This window comes from Bos taurus, chromosome 9, assembly GCF_002263795.3.
Source record: "Bos taurus isolate L1 Dominette 01449 registration number 42190680 breed Hereford chromosome 9, ARS-UCD2.0, whole genome shotgun sequence".
Lineage (NCBI taxonomy): Eukaryota > Metazoa > Chordata > Mammalia > Artiodactyla > Bovidae > Bos > Bos taurus.
In genome coordinates, this window is record NC_037336.1 from 7515407 (window position 1) to 7538017 (window position 22611).

Here is a 22611-nt window from a genome sequence, read left to right on the forward strand (position 1 = left end):
TTTTGACTCAACCAGGACTTAGTTGGCACCTCCTGGGGGCAGGCTCTGTCTGCCCACAGTCTCTGGTGCTGGCTCCCTTGGGCCTGAATTGGACTCTGCATCCACTGATGTATCGTCTCCACATCTCCTGTGGTCTGGGCAGTCCTTCAGTATCCCTGGCAGCCCCTCTGAGTACCTGCAGGGGCGTTGCTTGGTTTTCTTTTCTTTTTTTTTAATTTTAGTTTTTATTTTATATTGAAGTATGGACAGAAGAGTACCTGGCAGGCTAGAGTCCAGGGGGTCGTCAAAGAGTTGGACACAACTTAGCGACTAAGTAACAACTGAGAAAGTGAAAGTCACTTAGTTGTGTCTGACTCTTAGTGACCCCCATGGACTGTAGCCCGCCAGGCTCCTCTGTCCATGGGATTCTCCAGGCCAGAATACTGGAGTGGGTAGCAAGTTCCCTTCTCCAGGGGATCTTCCCAACCCAGGATTGACCCCAGGTCTCCCACACTATCAGTGGTTTCCTTACCAGCTGAGCCACCAGGGAAGCCCAAGAATACTGGAGTGGGCAGCCTATCCCTTCTCCAGCAGATCTTCCCGACCCAGGAATCGAACCCGGGTCTCCTGCATTGCAGGCGGCTTCTTTACCAACTGAACTACCAGAGAAGCACAACAACAACAATAGCATAATGGGTTTACAATGTTGCCATTAGCTTCAGGGTACAGCAAAGGGATTCAGTTATGCATATAGATATATCCATTCTTTTCCAGATTCTTTTCCCATATAGATTATTAGAGAATATTGAGTAGGTGTTTTTTCAAGGCGTCCACAGCGTTACTAAGCTTCTGTGATCACATTGTGTATGGTTCAGCCATACATTTTCTGTTTTATTTTGTATATTAATTAATTAATTTTAATTGGAGGCTAATTACACTATTATACTGGTTTTTACCATACAGGGCACTCAAAGCTGGTGCACTGGGACAACCCTGAGGGATGGGATGGGGCGGGAGGTGGGAGAGTTCAGGATGGGGGACACATGTACACCCATGGCTGATTCATGTCAATGTATGGTCTGTTTTATTGTATAGACTGCAGTTGGTGTTAAGTAGCCTGTTTATTTTCTCCTTAATCTTCTTTTAGGTTCTGTTTTCTGGTGGGTGATCCAACTTGTCTTTCCTCAGATTAAGTCTTAAGTTTTTTAAATATGAAACTGCTAATCTATTTTACTGTCAGATTTTTCTCCTTATCATCATACTTGCCTGTCTTCCAAAATAGTAATGGAAAGATGGGAAATGTTTTTATGAGACCAGCTAGATAATATGTACGGAGAAGGCAATGGCACCCCACTCCAGTACTTTTGCCTACAAAATCCCATGGATGGAGGAGCCTGGTGGGCTGCAGTCCATGGGGTCGTTAAGAGTTGGGGACGACTGAGTAACTTCACTTCCACTTTTCACTTTCATGCATTGGAGAAGGATATGGCAACCCACTACAGTGTTCTTGCCTGGAGAATCCCAAGGACAGGAGAACCTGATGGGCTGCCGTCTATGGGGTCGCTAAGAGTCGGACATGACTGAGCCACTTCCTTTTCACTTTTCACTTTCATGCACTGGAGAAGGAAATGTCAACCCACTCCAGTGTTCTTGCCTGGAGAATCCCAGGGATGAGGAAGCCTGGTGGGCTGCCATCTATGGGGTCGCACAGAGTCGGACACGACTGAAGCGACTTAGCAGCAGCAGCAGCAGATAATATGTAAGTCAAGTTTGTGGTTACCTGAGAAGTACTGTATATGAACATTTTATTGCCTAATACTTTTGTATAAAAATGACCTATTTATTTCTTTGTTTTTCTGAAGTAGAGGTGATTTGCAGTTTTGTATAATTTCTACTATGCAGCAGAGTATTTGATTCAGGTATACGTACATATACACTCCTTTTCATGTTCTTTTTCATTATGGTTTTTCACGGGATGTTGCAGATAGTTCCCTGTGCTATAGAGTAAGGCCTTGTTGTTTATCCATTCTGTATATACTAGTGTGCATCCACTAATCACAGACTCCCAATCCAGCTCACCCACTCCTCTCCCCGTGGCAGCCACACGTCTGTTTTCTGTGCCTGTGAGCCTGTTTCCGTTTCAAAGATGAGTTCATTTGTGTCATATTTTAGATTCCACATGTGAGTGATGTGCAATATATCAAGTGGTATTTAAAGAAGGACAGATTTTTATTCTCATCATTCATCCAGTGATTTAAGCCATAGCACCACATTTAAAATCCACTTTAAGCTAAACTATGCAAATCTATTTAAATATCATAGAGAGATTTACCATGTCCCTTGCTGGTTAAACTGAGTGTTGTACGACTATCACTGCTCTCCAGACTACCCCGTTTTTGTGTGTGTGCTTAGTCGCTCCGTTGTGTTTGACTCTTTGTGACTCCATAGGCTGCATCCCACCAGGATTCTCTATCTACGGACTTTTCCAGGCAAGGATTCTGGAGGGGGTTGCCATTTCCTTCTCCAGGGGATCTTCCTGACCCAGGAAATCTGTGTGTCCCGAGTCTCCTGCACTGATGGTTGTATTTTTACCACTGCGCCTCCTGGGAAGCCGAACCCTACATATTATTGCAGCATTTTTATCTTTGCCCTCTTTCCCATTCTCCTCTCCTTTTTCTTTTTAATAACCTTCTCTCTACTTTTTTGCCATTCTTCCTTTTCTCTGTTTTTTTTTAGATTTATTTTTTAAGAACTTGTAAAAGTAACCTTGAAGTTTATATGGAAGAACAAACAAGTGAGAAATACATCTATGTTTTGTTTTAAAAAAAAAAGTAATAATAAGCAACTTGATCTCAGTGCTAAAACCTACTATGGCACAATAATTAAATTGGTATTATACAGATGAAGCCTAAGCTTCCGTCAAAATAAATCCACCGCATCATAAGCCCAAGTATGAGTACACATATAACAATAGACGTGGCCCCAAAATTGATGAATCAATGAATTGCTTAATAAGTAGGACTGGTAAATAACTATTTGAAAAGTAAACAGAAGTAAAAAAAAAAAGGTAAGAATGTATTTTAACCTTTCACCTAAACAAGAAAGCAATTAAATAAATTATAAACATATTTGCATATATTTAAAATGCAATATTATAAATGAAGTTAAATGATATTATCATATGATCACTGATACTTGGAATCCAAATAAAATGATCAAATAATTTGACTTACAGATATAAATAATAAAATAAGAATTATATTAACAATAATGATAGCACCTGTCCTTTTCTGAAACCTTATCAGAGTGTCAGAAACTATAATAAGTGGTTTACTTGTAATATCACATTTAATCCTCTGTGACTGTCACATTACAGTCTCTGTGTTTTCCAGGAGAGGGACACAGATCTTAGATTTCAGGTAACTCACTAAATTCTGTCATAATTTAAACTTTAGCCTAACTTTTTATGTTTCTATAAAACACTCCTGTATGTAGCTATTTAGGTTGTTTTACTTTATTAATATTATGACACTCAGATGAACTTTTTGATACACACACACAAACACATGTTTAAGAGAGTAATCTGCATTTAACTGTTGTATTTTAATGATTCATAGAAATGAACTACTTATTTTATTCTTTTGTGTCATATTGGTAGACTTTTATATTGCTTTTTTATGTTCCTTATTACAAAGAAACATTTTCATGTACCCACCTGTTAAGGATTTCTTCCTGCTGCAAGAATTACTGGATGTTGGGGATGCACATTTTAAATGTTAATGAGATTTTATTAGCAGTGATAGCAAGTATTTATGTCATATTTTTGGTTTTAATAGAAGTGCACCTGAGGATTGATTACTAAGGATCATTTCATGTTATTTACTTGTTTTGGAAAAAAAAAGTTATTTTTCCTTAGTTGTCTCTCTTCCTTTTTTAAAATAATATTTTTAGATATGAGCAGAAATTGGGCTTTATAAAATTTATGTGTATAATTGTTCTCCCATACAATTCTTATAATCAATATTTAATGTTCTTGCAAAGGCTTGCCTGCAAAATATCTTTCAGTTTTATTGAATAAAGTTCTAGAGCAAGTAAAAGTTAAAACATGTCAGCGTTTTAGAGAAAATCAAGATTCAGTTAGAAAAAAAGAAATACAAAATATGATAACTGAGCTGTAACATTGTAGGATGCCAAACAGATTAAGACCATTATTCAAAATGAAAAATAGTAAAGAAATATATATGACTCCTGACAAACAAGAATCAGAAAGGAAGATGATTTTACTAAGAGCAGGCAAAGCAGCAGCACTGGAAAAGGTCGAAGTAATCTTGCATGCTTCCTCAAGGAAGATGTAAGAAGCAAGGTGCTAGAGATGGAATCCCCTTAAAAACTTCCTTTAAAATTATGTTCCGAGACTTCCCTGGTTGTCCAGTGGTTAAGACTCTGTGCTTTCAATTCAGAAAGCATGGGTTATATCCCTGGTTGCGGAAGTAAGATGCCATATGCTGCACAGCATGGCCAAAACAATAAATAAAATTCTATTCCATTCTTTGCTTTAATAATGTTTTCCTGTATCAGAAAAAAAAAAAAGTTCTCTAAATAAATCCTGATGGGATTTTGATTAGAATAGAGTTCATTGATTAATTCATTTTTAAATATGTCAACATATTGCAATGCCTAATTTAACCATGTCTCCCTTTATTTTCTTAAATTTCCTTTCCAAAATGTATCACAGTTTGGTAAACTTTATCCCATTTTATTTTACAAAATTTTACTCCTCAACATTTCTCTACTAAAATTTCTATTTGATGAATGCTGGTTTAATGGAACACTACTAAATTTCACATGCTGACCTGATATCCAGCAACTTTTGAACTTTCTTATTCATTCTAAGAGTTTTTAGATTCTCTGGGCTCATATAATGATCATCAATTTAGTTCAGTTCAGTTGCTCAGCCGCGTCTGACTCTTTGTGACCCCATGAATCGCAGTACGCCAGGCCTCCCTGTCCATCACCAACTCCCGGAGTTCACTCAAACTCACATCCATCGAGTCAGTGATGCCATCCAGCCATCTCATCCTCTGTCGTCCCCTTGTCTTCCTGCCCCCAATCCCTCCCAGCATCAGAATCTTTTCCAATGAGTCAACTCTTCCCATGAGGTGGCCAAAGTATTGGAGTTTCAGCTTTAGCATCATTGCTTCCAAAGAACACCCAGGGCTGATCTCCTTTAGGATGGACTGGTTGGATCTCCTCGGAGTCCAAGGGACTCTCAAGAGTCTTCTCCAACACTACAGTTCAAAAGCATCAATTCTTAGGCGCTCAGCTTTCTTCACAGTCCAACTCTCACATCCTTACATGACCACTGGAAAAACCATAGCCTTGACTAGACGGACCTTTGTAGGCAAAGTAATGTCTCTGATTTTGAATATGCTATCTAGGTTGGTCATAAATTTTCTTCCAAGGAGTAAGCGTCTTTTAAATTTCATGGTTGTAATCACCATCTGCAGTGATTTTGGAGCCCAAAAAATAAAGTCTCACACTATTTCCACTGTTTCCCATCTATTTGCCATGAAGTGATGGGACCAGATGCCATGATCTTCATTTTCTGAATGTTGAGCTTTAAGCCAACTTTTTCACTCTCCTCTTTCACTTTCATCAAGAGGCTTTTGAGTTCCTCTTCACTTTCTGCCATAAGGGTGGTATCATCTGCATATCTGAGGTTATTGATATTTTTCCCGGCAATCTTGATTCCAGCTAGTGCTTCTTTCAGCCCAGCGTTTCTCATGATGTACTCTGCACAGAAGTTAAATAAGCAGGGTGACAATATACAGCCTTGACATACTCCTTTTCCTATTTGGAACCAGTCTGTTGTTCCATGTCCAGTTGTAACTGTTGCTTCCTGACCTGCATACAGGTTTCTCAAGAGGCAGGTCAGGTGATCTGGTATTCCATCTCTTTCAGAATTTTCTACAGTTTATTGTGATCCACACAGTCAAAGGCTTAATATATGTTTTCTGTAGAACATGTCAGTTTTGACTCTGCTCTGTGATTCTCATACCTTTTCTTTACTTTCGCCATAGTTTTGTCTTTCTGAGAGGGAGCTCTAGGACAGTGTTGAACAGCAGAAGTGATACCAGGCACTCATGCATTTATTCTTACTGAATACTAGTAAAGTTATACCAGTCAGAGATGATCTTTACTTTAGATTTGTCTTCTTGAGGAAGAGGGAGAACTATCTTTCATAGACTAAGGAAGTAACTTTCTACTCCTAGTTTTTTTTATGGTGCTTTTAGTCATGAATAGGCATTGCTGCTGCTGCTGCTGCTGCTAAGTCACTTCAGTCGTGTCTGACTCTGTGAGACCCCATAGACGGCAGCCCATCAGGCTCTGCTGTCCCTGAGATTCTCCAGGCAAGAACACTGGCGTGGGTTACCATTTCCTTCTCCAGTGCATTAAAGTGAAAAGTGAAAGTGAAGTCACTCAGTCGTGTCCAACTGTTCGCGACCCCATGGACCCCCAACTGTTCGCAGCCTACCAGGCTTCTCCGTCCATGGGATTTTCCAGGCAAGAGTACTGGAGTGGGGTGCCATTGCCTTCTCCAATGAATAGGCATTAAGGTTTATCAATTATATTTTCTTCATCTGTTTACTTTGATCATATCATTTATGTGATGAAATAACATTGGTAGATTTTCTAAATTTGGAGCATTATTGAAAAAAACTTTCTTGTCTATGATATATAAATATTTTAAATATATGACTGCAGTCGAAGGTTGGGTCAATCATGCTGCACAGTTCACGGTGTGTTATCAGTATCAACCCCTGCAAGGTTCTTGACCTTTTTAATTCATCTTTATAAGTTTGACAAGCTTATAATTTTCTTTACATGAGATGCCTTATATCATCCTAAGATCAAGTTATAGTAGTTTCATACATTTTGATAATATTGGATTTTTTCTATATTATGGAACAATGTGTATAAGGATTATCTGTTGAAATTACAGAAAAATAATTTTTGCAAAATGATTCTGGATGAGACACCTATTTTTATTCTTTGGTCAATTTCGGTAATTTGTGTATTTCTAAATATTAAGAAATTTCTAGAAACATATTGTTTCACTCATGTTTTCAAACATAGTGAATATTTTAATGATAACTTACATATTTTAAAATAAAAAGTTTATATAGAGACATATCTATTTTACACTTTTATATTATATGAGCTATTATGTTATTTTTGTTCAATTTTGTTAGATATATTTTGGGTTCTACTTCAAAATACAGGAAATTATTTTTATTGACCATATCAATTGTGTATGTTTTTGTTTTGTTTTCAGGTTCTATTTCATTTAATTACTTTTTCCCTCAGTCGTTTCTCTTCCTTACATGTCTTGTATTCTTTTAGATCTTATTCTATTGAATGCTCAGATTATTTATTTTCAGTTTTTTATGTTTTCTATTAAATGAGTTTTTGGCTAAACCTTTTCCTGGGGTTACTGTACTAGCTGCTTCCTATGTAGTATGAACTTTTCACAGGAGTATACACATATTGAGCACTGTTTTACAGAGTCTGCACCAGTTCATACACAATAGTTCTACGTATAGAAATGCATGGATTTTTGGTACTGCATTACTTCTAGACCTGGAATTATGGATTGGATAGACAATTTGCCACCTAATGAACAAAAATAACATTATTTTCCTTTGATGCAATTTCTAAGCCTTAGAAAAAGCTATTTTGAACATAATTGTATACTTACTTGATTTATGTTTTCTTGATTGTTTTAACGAACCATTTCCCTTAAAGACTACTGTTAACAAGTCCATGAAAGGATCCCAATCAGTAGTCATTTAAAAAATATTTTTATTATTTCTTGTCCAACTTCTCTTTAGATATTTCACTACTAGCTACAACCACTAATCCTACTTGAACAATCTCCAAAAGAGGTATATCAATAGAAAGTTGTCTATAGAAAAAAGTTATAGTTTATTCATGATGCAAATATGCAGTACTGTGAGTCATAAATACATAAATCAGCCACTGATGGAGAGATCAACTTGATGAAATCTGATTAAGGAACAATAATTCATTCATAACGCACTGGTTTATAATCCATGGTTCCCAACATAAATAGCTTCTCTAGGTTTCTCATGGACACTCTGACTACACATGGTCGTATTTTCCAATGCTGGATGAATTGCATTCTCTCTAATAGTCTATATTTTCTGAAACTCTAGGCTTTCTTTAAAATAAGTGCTTTATTAAAGGTTATTTATTTTTAGCTCCTTAATTGTATGTTTCTAGAAGCATAAATTATTTTACATCACTGATGTCAAAATAATCAATATGTTGGCCCATCTTTTAAGTTTTATGAATTAGAATAAATAACATTACAATACTGATTTAGCTACACTTTGGGAAGTTGCAGCTTAAAAGATTTTCAGGGGAAAAGTTGTGCATGATCTTTCCCTTTAAAATAATAGTGTAATAAAACTTTTTGTTGAAAAAATCTGCGGTTCTTTAAATTAAAAATTATTAAACTTAAAAATGTATACTATGCACCTGTATGATAAAAATCATGACTGTTACATTTTGTTTGTTAAGGTTATTTTCTAGGTTTTGACAATAAAGAAAAGGAACTGAAATTGTAAAGTGTTAGTAGATACAGCAGTTCCACTGTGAGGCTTAGGTTACGTTTTGAGGGAGGGGTGTTCCTATACCCTTCTGAGGTCTTTTGGCTAATCTAATAATCAGATTGACATAGATGGATTAAAGGGAGAAAAACGAATTTAATTTGTGTAAATGTGGAGGCCCTATAGGTAAGGGAGCTAAGGAGTGAATGCATCAGGTTGTTAATGTACCTTTTTCGACGAAGAATCAAGTAGTTCTGAATATTTGACGAAACTAAGAGGTCTTCCTTGGGATAGCAGATAAATGAAGAGGTAACACCGTTTGTTCAGACAGCTTTCAGGACCTTGAGTCCCCTCTCTCTGTCAATAAGGATGCCCTCCATCCACGGCCAAAGGTAGGGCACCTTCCCATGGGGGCTTTGTTTCCTGCTCTCATGGGGACAAAGGAGGGCCAGAGTGTTCTTTTTGTTCCAGCTGGCTCTCCTTTAATCTTGATTCAAAATAATCAATATGCCACTTTGGCACATTTGGGGGCAGCCTGTCCCGATCTGCAGCACATGTAACCTTGGACAAGAGAATCTGTATTAAAATATCATGCTTGGTGTATTTCATAATCTCTGCCTCACACTAAAACTCCTTTTTCTAGAGATAAAGCTGAATTTATCCTATAATACAGACAAAGCCTGTTTTATTATCTTTTAAAATAGTGTGTTTTTTACATGTTGAAGAAACCTTCACAACCCCGCATTTAGCAAGTCTGTCAGCACCGGTTTTCCAATAGCATCGTCTCACTTTGCATCTTTGTTGCATATTGGTAATTCTCATATTTCCAACATTTTTATTATTGGTTATGGCGATCCGTGATCAGTGATTCTTGTTGTTACTATGGTAATTGTTTTAGGGCATAACAATCTGTACCCATGTAAGATGGTGAATTTAAATGATAAACATCATGCCTGTTGTGACTGCTCCACTGACTATTTCCTGTCTCTCTCCCTGTCCTTGGGATACAACAATATTGTATTAGGACAATTAATCACCCTACAAGTGTTTAGTTGAGAGCAAGAGTCGCATGTCTGTCACTTTAAATCAAAAGCTAGAAATGATTCAGCTTAGTGAGGAAGACATGTTGTAAGCCAAGACTGGCCAAGAGCTACGCAGACCTCTTGTGCCAAACAGTTAGCCAAGTTTTGAATGTAAAGAAAAAGTCTTAAAGGAAGTTAAAAGTGTAACCCTAATGGACACACAAAGGATAAGAAAGCAAATTACCTTATTGCCAATATGGAGAAAGGTTTAGTGGTCTGGTTAGAAGATCAAATCAGCTACAACATTCCCTTAAGCCTAATCCAGAGCAAACTCTTTTTAATTCTATGAAGTCTAAGAGAGCTGAGGAAGTTGCAAAAGAAAAGTCTGAAGGTAGCAGAGGTCAGTTCCTAAGGCTGAAGGAAGGAAGCCATCTCCATAACACAGAAGTGTAAGGTGAAACAGCAAGTCACCCAGGAGATCTAGCTAAGATCATAAATGGAGGTGGTGACCCCAAACAACAGATTTTCTGTTTAGATGAAACAGTCTGATATTGGAAGGTGACGCCATCTAAAACTTTCATAGCGGGAGAAGAGAAGACACTGCCTAGCTTCAAAGCTTCAAAGAATAGGCTGACTCTCTTGTCAGGAGCTAATGCAGCTGGTATTTTAAGTTGAAGCCAGTGTTCACTCACCAATTCTGAAAATTCTGGGGCCCTTGAGAACTATGCCAACTCTACTCTGCCTGAACTCTGTTAATGTAACAAGTCTTCATGACAACACATCTGTTTACAATGTGGATTACTGAATATTTTAAGGCCACTGCTGAGACCTACTGCCCAGGAAAAAGATTCCTTTCAAAATGTTGCTGCTCATTGACAATGTACCTGGTCCCCAGGAGCTCCAACGGAGATGGACGAGAGGAATGTTTTCATGCTTGGAAACACAACATATATTCTATAGCCCATGGATCAAGGAGTCATTTTGACTTTCAGATTATGTTAAATAATGCATGTTTAAGGCTATAGCTACCTTAGACGGTGATTCCTCTAATATATTTGGGTAAAATCAATTGAAAACATTCTGGAAAGGATTCACCATTCTAGGTGCCATTAAAAAACATTTGTGATTCACAGGAAGAGGTCCAAATATCAACATTAACAGGGACTTCAGATTGATTTCAGTCCTCATGGATGACTCCCCTCATGGATGAGGGGTCCAAAGCTTCGTGGAGGAAGTCACTGAAGGTGTCATGGAAATGGAAAAAAACTAGAGTTAGAAGTGGAGCCTGAGGTGTTGACTAAATTGCTGCAATTTCATGGTAAAACTTCAACATTTGAGCAGTTGCTTCTTATGGATGAGCACAGAAAATGATTCCTAGTGAAGATGCTGTAAAGATTGCTGAAATGACAGCAAAGAATTTAGAATATTGCATCAATTTAGTTGATAAAGCATTGCCAGGGTTTGAGAGGATTGACTTCAAGGAACTTCTCCTGTATGTAAAATGCTATCAAACAGCACTGCTTGCTACAGAGAAATTCCTGAAAGGAAAAGATGCCGCAAACTTCATCACTGTCTCAGTTTAAGGAATTGTTGCAGCCATCCCACCATTCAGCATCCAGCCACCCTGATTGGTCAGCAGTCATCAACCTCAGGGCAAGACCCTGCACCAGCAACAAGATTGCAACTTGGTGAAGTCTCAGATGATGGTTAGCATTTTTTAGCAATAAAATACTTTAGCATTTGTATGCACAAAATACTTTAACATTTGGTATGCACATTGTCTTTTAGACATAATGCACACTTAATAGACTACAGCATAATGTAAGCATAAGTTTTATATGTACTGGGAAACCAAAAATTCACTGTGATTCACATTATTGCAATATCCACCGTATTGCAGTAGTGAGGAACCACTCCCCCAGTATCGCTGCTGCTGCTGCTGCTGCTGCTGCTAAGTCGCTTCAGTCCTGTCCGACTCTGTGCGACCCCATAGACGGCAGCCCACTAGGCTCCTCTGTCCCTGAGATTCTCCAGGCAAGAATACTGGAGTGGGGTGCCATTTCCTTCTCCAATGCATGAAAGTGAAAAGTGAAAGTGATGTCTCTCAGTCGTGTCCGACTCTTAGGGACCCCATGGACTGCAGCCCACCAGCCTCCTCCATTCATGGGATTTTCCAGGCAAAGAGTACTGGAGTGGGGTGCCATTGGCTAAGGTGTGCTTTTTCCCTTCCGCATGTTGCTGAAGATCTGGTGTCGCCATGGGCCGCCGCCCCGCCCGATGTTACTGGTACTGTAAGAACAAGTTGTACCCAAAGTCCCGCTTCTGCCGAGGTGTCCCTGATGCTGAGATCCGCATCTTCGAATTGGGGCATAAGAAGGCCGAACTGGATGAGTTCCCACTCTGTGGCCCACGGCGTCCGATGCGCATGAGCAGCTCTCCTCTGAAGCCCTGGAGGTTGCCCATATCTGTGCCATCCGTACATGGCGAAAAGCGGTGGTAAAGACGGTTTTCACATCCAACTGTGGCTCCACCTCTTCCAGGTTATCGGCATCAACAGGATGTTGCCTTGTGCTAGAGTTGATAGACTCCAGACAGATACGCGCAGTGTCTTTGGAAAGCCCCTGAGCACAGTGGCCAGGGTCCACATTGGCCAAATGATAATGCCCGCCTGCACCAGGCTGCAGAACAAAGATCATGTGATCCAAGCCCTCCGCCGGGCCGAGTTCAAGTTCCCGGGGCGCCAGAAGATCCACATCTGAGGATTTACTCAGTTTAATACAGATTAGTTTGAAAACATGGTGACAGAAAAGCTGCTCCTCCTGGTTGGCTGTGGGGTCAGATACATCCCTAATCATGGTCCCCTGGACAGATGCCGGCCCTGCATGCAGGAGAGCATCAGCACTGTCCCCTCCGTAATCATGCTCACCAATAAATGCTGTTTCCTGTCCAAATTTTTTTGGACAGGAAATAGCATTTCAAACATTGTTATCAGAACTTCATTTCCTAAACACTGCAAGAAAAAAATACTGTTATGTGTTATTTGTTTTCATAAAATTTAGAACTTAATTTTGAATATTTAATACTTTCAAGAACAATAAACTGAGATTATACTAGATCAAAATTCATATCAATATATTTCAAATGTATTGTGAACCTCCATGTTAGAGTACTTAATGTAGACTGAAATGTCTTTTATAAGTTTAATTATGCCATATATCAAGTGAATTTGTTTTGCAGCCACCCCACCCTTCAGCAGCCAACCACCCTGATTGGTCAGCAGTCATCAACCTCAGGGCAAGATCCTGCTCCAGCAATAAGATTGGAACTTGGTGAAGGCTCAGATGATGGTTAGCATTTTTTAGCAATAAAATGCTTTAACATTCATATGCACATCGTCTTTCAGACATAATGCACACTTAATAGACTACAGCATAATGTAGGGTTAGGGTTAGGGTTATATATATGTATATATATAAGGTGTGCTATATAGAAGAATGAGTAAAAATTTACCAAATAGACAAGAAAAGACAGATATTGCAAAAAGGCTGTCTTTATTATGATATTTGCTTTATTGTGGTGGTCAAGAACTGAGCCTGCACTAAATCTCTAAGGTATGCCTGTATTTCAGTTTATTTCTTAGCGACTGTGTGTAAATCTCCTTTAGTTTAGAGAAGATGAAGAAGAAAGATGTGTATTCATTGTCAGAACTTAAAAAGCATTTTTTCAAATAAAATATCTACAAGCACAAATGTCAATTTTTTGTTCCTATTCTGAATGCAACCCTTTGTTTATAAAACAAATTCACTTGATATATGGCATAATTAAACTTATAAAAGACATTTCAGTCTACATTAAGTACTCTAACATGGAGGTTCATAATATATTTGAAATATATTGATATGAATTTTGATCTAGTATAATCTCAGTTTATTGTTCTTGAAAGTATTAAATATTCAAAATTAAGTTCTAAATTTTATGAAAACAAATAACACATAACAGTATTTTTTTCTTGCTGTGTTTAGGAAATGAAGTTCTGATAACAGTGTTTGAAATAGATTTTATTAAAGAAATATAAAAGTATAGCTATCCATCAGGTAAGAAGTAATTTCTGAACTCTGTGTATTCTAAGTCTGGTTGCGGGAAGCCGAGAATTCACCCTTGAGAAAATGCCTAAAATTTTTAATGACTTCCTATTGAAATTAACTGAAGCTCATTCATTAAAAATATGGCATGGCATTTCTTTGTGCATTCAGTATTTTGAATTACTCTGGCTGTCTTCATTGTGAACAGACAACTACTGTCTTTATCATCCAAACAGAATGAGAAAAAGAAATCTGCATATTTTGTTTTCTGCTGTTTTATACACAAACCTCAGTAATTGGATTCTGAGACTTCATTCCCATTTTTATCCCAGGCTCTTATTGATTCTTTGGCCAGTAAGACAGGCACTCTGGAAGGAATACATTAAGGGAACAGCAACACTCACTGTCTGATAAGTGGTTGCCAGAATCACTGATATTGTATCACTTAGGTGATGCATGTCTCTGTCTCAGGTTCTAAGGTTGGGAGTGTGTAGACCCTCCTCTAATCACTCTATGCGTTATCTTTTGCCTTTCTGCCTCTCATTAGCATCTGCAATCTAGAATGTGTGCCAGAAAAAAAAAAAAAGGAACTAAAATTTTGATAGAACAGTTGGCAAACTTTATATATATTTTTTTACTTGATTCATAACTGCTAATACCACACCCATAAGCAATCTAGATGGAATAAGTAATTGTTTTCTCAGTGAGAGAACCTGTTACTCAGATGGGCTGTTGGTAATTGACAAGGAAGACTCATGTTTTGCTCTTCTGTTACTCAGACTTGCCCTCCTTGTTTTTCAAAAAGAATTTTGTTTTGGTCATTATTCACCTTAGTTTCTCAGAATTAACGTGTATTTGAAGATTATTCTAATGAAAATTCAGAAGACATTGGTTTATTTCTATGACATTGAACACATCAAATTTATGTAAATAGCTCAGAATTTTTTTTAAAATGCAAAGACATTTCTCCTCTATAAAATAAAAAAATAAATTCAAGTTTGAAAAATGCCATAATAACCTTGTGTAGACTATAATTCAAATAGTTTAAATTAGGGTTGAAGATGTTGAAGGAAACATGTAAATATGAAAGTATTAATTTTACCATAAGAGTAAGTTAGGCAATGAAGTTGATAGGCTGAATTCTAAGAATCGAGTGACATAGACTGCCAAGCAGCTTTTTAAAAAAGGCCCTCAAAGGGAGCAGCTATTAATTTATTTCTGGTTGGTGAATATGTGATATATATGAATATAATATGAGTATTTAATTAAAATTGTTTTGAATTATAAATAATCCTATCTTCATAAAATTATAAAACATCTTTAGAAAAAGAGTAAAATTCATTCACACCATTTTGAAAGTATAATGTAACATTATTCTTTGGGTCTCGTTTTATGATAACTAGAAAAATACTTACCAAATATCACCAACCTGTTAGTTGCTAATAAGAGAAAACTGAGTTCAGAGAAGTTGAGATGAGACGTGAGCCTACTGCTGGAACCTGCATACCGTGACCCCTGAGGACGGGTGTGGGGTGGGGGCCTCGGGGAGTCTTTCCTGAAGGCAGAGACGCCCAGCTTCATATCCTTGACTCATTGCTTTTACACTGGGGACTTCATTCAGCAAACATTTTTGCACGACTTCCTTATTAGGCACTGAAAAGCTAAATTGCCCCTGTTGGTGGTCATCTTACCATTGCTCTGCATTTGGAGAGGTGATCGTGCGGCTCGGCTGGAACAGCGCATTTCTTTCTCTTAGTCCACAGATGCCGAGTGAAAGCTCTTTTACACTGATCAAGTGAAGAACACGGCCATGAGCAGATTGTAATGAATTATCTTAAATATTTAACTTATACTTTTGCTATGTAAACTTTTACTTTAATTATCGAACTGTTTCAGTTTCCACATATCACATTTTGGTGACTTCAAAAACAGAATAAGCAGAGTGTGGAAAATATTTTCCCTTAAGGGATTGAAAAGTGAGCAGTCATAAAAATCAAATAACCAAGGTCTGTGTATGATTTGATTGAATTCACCATTTATTGAACATCTGTAACATGCTAAGACCATGCTGAGTATTGACGGATATATAAGTAAGACATGTGCCTATGCTTATATGTAGATTACATTCTAAACATTTATTTAAATCATTGGAATTAATGATTTAAATAAATGATTCATTTAAAAAGATTTAACTCAGAAATGGTCCGTATAAAGGTCCATATAATCAAAGCTATGGTTTTTCCAGTGGTTATGTATGGATGTGAGAGTTGGACCATAAAGAAGGCTGAGTGCTGAAGAATTGATACTTTTGAACTATGGTGTTGGAGAAGACTCTTGAGAGTCCCTTGGACTGCAAGGAGATCCAACCAGTCCATTCTGAAGGAGATCAGCCCTGGGATTTCTTTGGAAGGAATGATGCTGAAGCTGAAGTTCCAATACTTTGGCCACCTGATCCAAAGTGCCAGCTCATTGGAAAAGATCCTGATGCTGGGGAAGATAGAAGGCAGGAGGAGAAAGGCATGACAGAGGATGAGATGGTTGGATGGCATCACTGATTCAACGGACGTGAGTTTGAGCAAGCTTCGGGAGATGGTGAAGGACAGGGAAGCCTGGCGTGCTGCAGCCCATGAGGTTGCAAAGAGTCAGACATAACTGAGCGACTGAACAACAACTCAAAAAATAAAGAGATTTGTCATATATTTAAAGAGATTTAAATACAGCAGCTATTGTATTTTAATGCCTCTTGTGATAATAGCCATGTGCATCCATTCATCCAGAAAGTGTTGAGTGCCTACACTGGGTCTGAGTTCTGAGAATACAACAGTGAATGAAACAAAGTACAGGGACCGTACATTCTAACAAGGAGAGACAGATAAGGAGCAAGTAAACAGATTATTCATATCATGTAGTTTCCAGTGCCATGAAGCGAAATTTAATAGCAAAAGGAGATGGGGATGGTATGCTCTTGGTGTGCTTGGCTAGATAACATATGTAGGGAAGGGGTCTCCAAGCCCTTCAGCATCTGACTGGCAGGCAAAGGGAAGGTTGAAGCACAGACAAAAGTAAATGGAACTTGAAAGAGAAGAGGTTGTTTCGCAGGCACCGTGGATCAGATTGCCTGGGATCCTAAGTGCTTGGGTATAGAGTGTGGCCCTTCCGAGGGCCTGGAAAGTCTCTAACAGCTCTGCTTTTGCTCGCTTCTATTTATAAGTGGAGGGTTCCTGTGAGGAGAGCTCTACCAAGAAATGGAAAGTGTTCCATTTCACTTTGTGGGAGAAATCAGAGTTGTGAAAGCCCACTGAGGTGGATCAGTTAGGAGGGTGTAGTGACTCCCCAGGCAGTTGAGTAGTAAGGCCGTCACGGAGAGGGCTGAAACTGAGAGTCTCGCAGCTGGGTGTGTGCACAAGGGCACCGGAAGTGCGTCTGAGGTTTTGAGCCTGAACACAGGAAGGGGTTGTGAAACCATCAGGGGACTTTTGGAAAGTGGACACCGGAGCAGGTTTCTGGAAACGTGACAGATCATTTTCAGTGCAGATTTTTGAGGTAGTGATATGGCTCTTAACTTGAGGTACACAGGAATCCCTTGCAATTATGGGCTGGATTTTGTGAGAAAGTGTGGAATTCAGGATGCAAATTTGGAATTGAAGACGCTCAGCATAAAAAGAAATAGCTGGGACATGTGATTAAAAAAAAAAAGGAACAAAAGTGCCAGTAATGATTTACCATACAAGCAATCAATTCTGAGAGAAGCTATTGTGTCAGTTACTCTAATGGGAAAAGTCAAGACATTTAAAATATTAGAATAAAACTAAGGCAGCTCAGGGTAGTGTAGGCAAAGATAGCCCTATATTAGTAATTGTAATTACAGGCAAGACATAAGTAGCTATTCGTAGTTTATTAAAATTTGCATAAATTGTCTCATTCTTTCCACAATAGCAAGCTGTGGGTTCAGTATGACTTCTCATTTACCCGAGAAGGAAATTGAGGTTTGAAGAAACGGACCAATTTTCCCAAAGTTTCCCAGTTCATATGTGGCGGAGTTAGGACTTGTCCTCACACAACTGATGTCATTCTAAACACTGCCAGCTTCCTGAATTAGAACATATCAGCTAAACCAATACCAACCTGTCCAGTTCACAAACCTTGATAGAAGCCAGTATTAGTGCATAGTGAGGTAGCTTATTTCATTGATGTGTTCATTCATTCAACAAGCATTTGTTGAATATCCATGCTTTGGGCAGTGTACTAACTCTAGAGGTTTGAAAGCGTGTAAGATAGAAATTAAGATAGAAAGATAGAAATTAATCCTTTCCTGGTCTGCTTGGTGTTCAGTGAAATGTTCCGAGGAGTAAACAGGCAGTTATAAGGACTGTGTGGTCAGTTCTTTCCTGGAAAGTCCATGGTGCTTGTGAGTACTCATGAATAACCTGGAGCCCAGATTTGGAGGGTCAGGGAAGATTTCTCAGGGAAGGGGATATTGTTATAGAGCCAAATTTGGGTCCACTCTCCCGTGCACAATAAAGCCAGTCTACTGACACTGGGTTGTAGTGAAGAAAGTGTGGCATTTATTGCAGGCACCCAGCAAGGAGAACAGACAGCTAGTTCTCCAAACACCTGGATTCCCAGTTGGGCTTCCAGGAAGCATTTTAAAGGCCAAGTGAGGGAAGGGGTTGCAGGATATATATGATCTGCTCATGCCCAGCTGATGGTTGGTTGATGGTGAGGTAACAGAGTGGGGTCACAGGGGTTAACATCATCAGTCCTCTGGCTCTAACAAGTAGGGGGGCTACATGCTCCTGGTCAAGAAATTAAGTTCTTCTGTTTGGTGGGGGTCTTTGCATTTGTAAAACTTCTCAGAGGTGTGCATCAGACACTTTTATCTGTTTATTTGATAGAGGAGCTAAAGCAGGAGTTATGGGGGAGGAATCTGTCCTGGGAAGGCTCTGTGGGGTCCTGCTGGGTTAGACAGTGTCTAACCAGTGTCTTGTGGGCTGCCGTCTGTGGGTTCGCACAGTCGGACGCGACTGAAGCGACTTAGCAGCAGCAGCAGCAACCAGTGTCTTGGACAGCTGAGACCAGAAGTGTGATGTGACGAGTTGGGTTTATTAAAGAAGCAGCAAGACATAAAGATGGGAAGCCTAAGAGGGCTTAGGAACCTAAAGGGTTGGATGGTGAGCTGTCCACATGTGAACTCAAAGAGATAAGAAGGGAAGACAAAGTGGTGCCTTGACACCTAAACTACAGGTAAATTTATAAAACTGTATGTGATGGGTTCTCTCTAAAGAGAACTGAATGGTGTCTAATACATTTCAGGTTTCTTTTTTTTTTAAGTTTGTGAAGCCTATTGTTAAATTTTAACTTTTCTGGAAAATGACCTTGTATGAAATAAGGTATTCCTGAATAAGCGAGGTGTCCCTGTGATACCTTGTATTATCATCTGCTAAGTCATAGGTCATAAAAAAAGTAACCGAAGAAGGGTAGGGAACAGGACGAGAATTGGATTCAGAATTGTAATGATCTGCCTCTGTATTTTAATGCCTTTTTTCAGCAGATCAATATTGAACCTTCTGCTTTGTCACATTTCCTTTTTCTTGCGGGGTGGGGAGGCTGTAAAATCACTGAAGTTTTGATTAAACATCCTTGGTGTCAGTATTCTCAGGATCCCTTCCTGGAACAGGTGAATTTAGCTGTAACAACCTCAGATGGAATTAATTTCCCCCAATTTTGCTTTTGTAGTTATTTTGTAGCAGGTTTTTGGATGCTTTTAATTACAGGAAAAGGATTATGGAGACAGGACATGCAGTGGAATGTGGCCTTTTAACGTTGATTGCTATTTTCTTTTCCAATGATTATTCTGTTCAGAAAAAGGTCATGCTTCCAGGACACATTTGTTTCTCAGAAACGTTTCTGAAGATGTGAAATATAATAGGCATCCTGGGAATGTATCCCAATTGGCTCCCCAAATATGTTGTTTTGAAACATTTTTCACCCATGTGAAAGTTACGACAGCAACATTTTATCAACAAGTGTATTTATCATAGCAGTAAACACAATTCTAGGAGAAACCTGTTCAGGATTCAACAAATATATTCAGGCCCCTAAGCAAAATCCTGCTCTATAAATATGCCCTCCTCTTGTAAGGTTTTGGGAAGAGGAATTCTGGAAAGGAGCATATTTTTTATTTTGTAGGCAAGAGACATTTCAGTTTTTTAAGAGAGTAATTGGGCAGGAGACAGGGAAGTCTAGGGGGTGGGAAAGAAAGGCTCATGACTAACACGGCCTTGCCTGTAAAGCGGGACTAAGAACCTTTCTTATGAGGATTAAATGAGATAAATCCCACAAACCCTTATCCATGCCTCTCACAAGCTAATTGCTCAGGGGGAAGAAAAAATGTTTTTTTTTTTTTTTGCCTTCCTTCATCCATTTAAGCTCCAGCCTGCATTTTCTAGAGGCTTCTGACGTGGGGTGGGGGAGGGGGGTGAGGGAAGAGCAATAGGAGCCGAAAAGAGTGGGGACTGGCGGGGCTTTCGCGCCTTTCTGCATGTGTGTGACCTAAGGGGACACTACCCCGCTCCTGGGGCACAGACTGAGGCTGACCCTGCACCTCACAGGCCGTTTACGGGCCCCGGCCGCCGCAGGCCCCTGGAGAGGGCCACGGGGCGTGCTGGCCGACAGTGCCGGCCTTCCAGAAGCAGCAGTGAGCGTAAGGCCGGGCCTGCGGTCCTCTGCACACAGTGGCAGGAAGCCCCTGAACCTCATCCTCATCCTCATCCTCAGGCCCGAGATTAAACGACTTACTGTGTGTAAAGTACTCAGGACAGTTGCTGCCATGATGTGGGAACCGTTTCAAATAAAATAACAGTCACTGATCAAGGCTTGTCCCTGATGTCATCCATGACGGCAAAGATAGCAAGGCTCCTTTCTGTGCATCTCCTTGCTTTTTATCCACCCTGGTCACGGATTTCTCTCCTTAAGACACCGCTAATTATGACATAGACTTGGGGAGCTTCCTCTTCTGTTAACCTTAGTTCATTTTGAGCTAAGGCACCCTGGCCACCAAAATAATTTTTTTTTTCTTTTCTTCTTTTCCTTAAAAGAAACATCTAGCTGATTTATTATAAAAATGTTTTATTCATGTAGCATTTATTTAATAATAGATTTAGGTTTTTTTTTTTTTTTTTTTTTTAGTGGTGTGATAAATAAGAATTTGGAAATTAGGGTGGAATTGTAATGTCACTCCAGCATGACTGAGGCTCCCTTACATGCTTTAAGTACATGGTGAGCACAGGTTCAGTTAGGAGCCAGATGTTGGGCCAAACACAGACTCTGTTACCTTGATAGCTTATGCTTATCACACTACCTGCATTTATTGGCCATTTCACTGCTAATAGTCCCTCAATTTTAATTGGATACAAAAAATAAGGAGGTGAGGGACTAAGAAATGCCACTTTATTCCTGGCCGTAAAATCTAATAAGAGCCTTAGTGCAAAAAGTCCTGGTATAAACAAAAAAATGCTTTGCAAAATTAAGTCAGTGCTGCTCTTCTTAACCCTCTACTACAAATAAGTGAGAAGGGGTTAAATGTAATGATTTTTGAAAGTAGGCTATAGTTTCACCTGCCTGGAGTGGCTGACAAATAGATGACAGATGGGAACGCAAGCCATGGATGGAGTGGTTGACCTTTCTGGCTTCTTTTAAGCCCTTGATTCCAGAATTTGAATGCATAGATTCACATGCATTTATTCAGAAATATGTGCACCCAGACTACTTTCTGCTAAATGCAGACTCCCACTCTTAAACATTGGAGAGAGAAAGAAGCCTGTTAACTGACATTTGCAATTTCAGGATGGCACCGTGTGGGAGAAGGAACTGCCAATCATTTCTGCCAACATCACTCTGGAGGGGAGTCTAAAGGAAGCTAGCTTGGTCCAATTAAAAGAAGCAGTTATGAGTAATGGAAAGTAAACAAATCTAAGGAGAATGATACTGCTGATTATAATGGCTCCTCACAATGAAAGGCTGGAGTCTGTTGGGTAGAACTTTTGTTTCTAAAGCTATTCATCTACTTTGATTTTATTGAAGATTTTTATAGGAAATAATCAAAAAGAAATCATTAAGCTTCATTTCATAACTAAGTAAAACTCACAGTAGTGGAAAAATTAAAAGCTCTCTACAGAGCCTTAATTAGGTCAATTTTCTACAGGGCCTTTGGGTTAGGAAAAATATATAAAATGTTACATTGTGACCCATTTAGCTACTTGATTATAGATAATCTTTCCAAACAGCCAGCAGACCTACATTTTCTTTTGTTAAGATTGAATCTTTAGTATGTGAAATTTGCTTTTGTGATATGATGTAATTCAATTGTCATAAATGTAGGCTTTGATAAGCTTTGTTTTAATGCCTTCTGTATGTGCAGGGCAGATTAAACCATGCACTGTAATGGTGCACAAAAGTGTGTGTTGTCTCCAAAAACATAGTGGTAGAGTACTTTTACCATTGCTCATAGAGTTTGTGTTAAATTAATTAGCTTTAGTTCACTTGTGCAATGATGCAAATTACAAGTATCTGTAGAAATTAACATTTTGGTTGTTAATAACCTAAACAGAGAAATATGCCTGACTCAAAGTTCTGGGAGAAATATAAAAATACTTCTTTTTCCAAACAATTTCCCTCTCTAAATATCTCTACGCTTGGATCCTACAAGATAAATGTATATTAGGAAACGAAAGTACAAACTTATATTACCTACCACTGATAAACAGAATAAATAAATAATCCATGATAAGAGGCATAAGATCAAGGGAAAAGTGTTTCTGGACACGTGAAAAAATGGTGGCAAATGGCTACAAAAAGGAAACACAAACTTCTTTAATACTGGAAAGCTGCTGGTGG

The 22611-nt window shown here is 38.8% G+C and overlaps 1 protein-coding gene and 1 pseudogene across 2 annotated transcripts in view; both read left to right on the forward strand.

Annotated features, from left to right (window-relative positions):
* ADGRB3 (adhesion G protein-coupled receptor B3) overlaps nt 1-22611 on the forward strand; it is an 886492-nt gene that overhangs the window by 154676 nt on the left and 709205 nt on the right. The gene's annotated exons all lie outside the window — the stretch shown is intronic.
* On the forward strand, nt 7249-20173 carry LOC132346191 (large ribosomal subunit protein uL16-like; annotated as a pseudogene).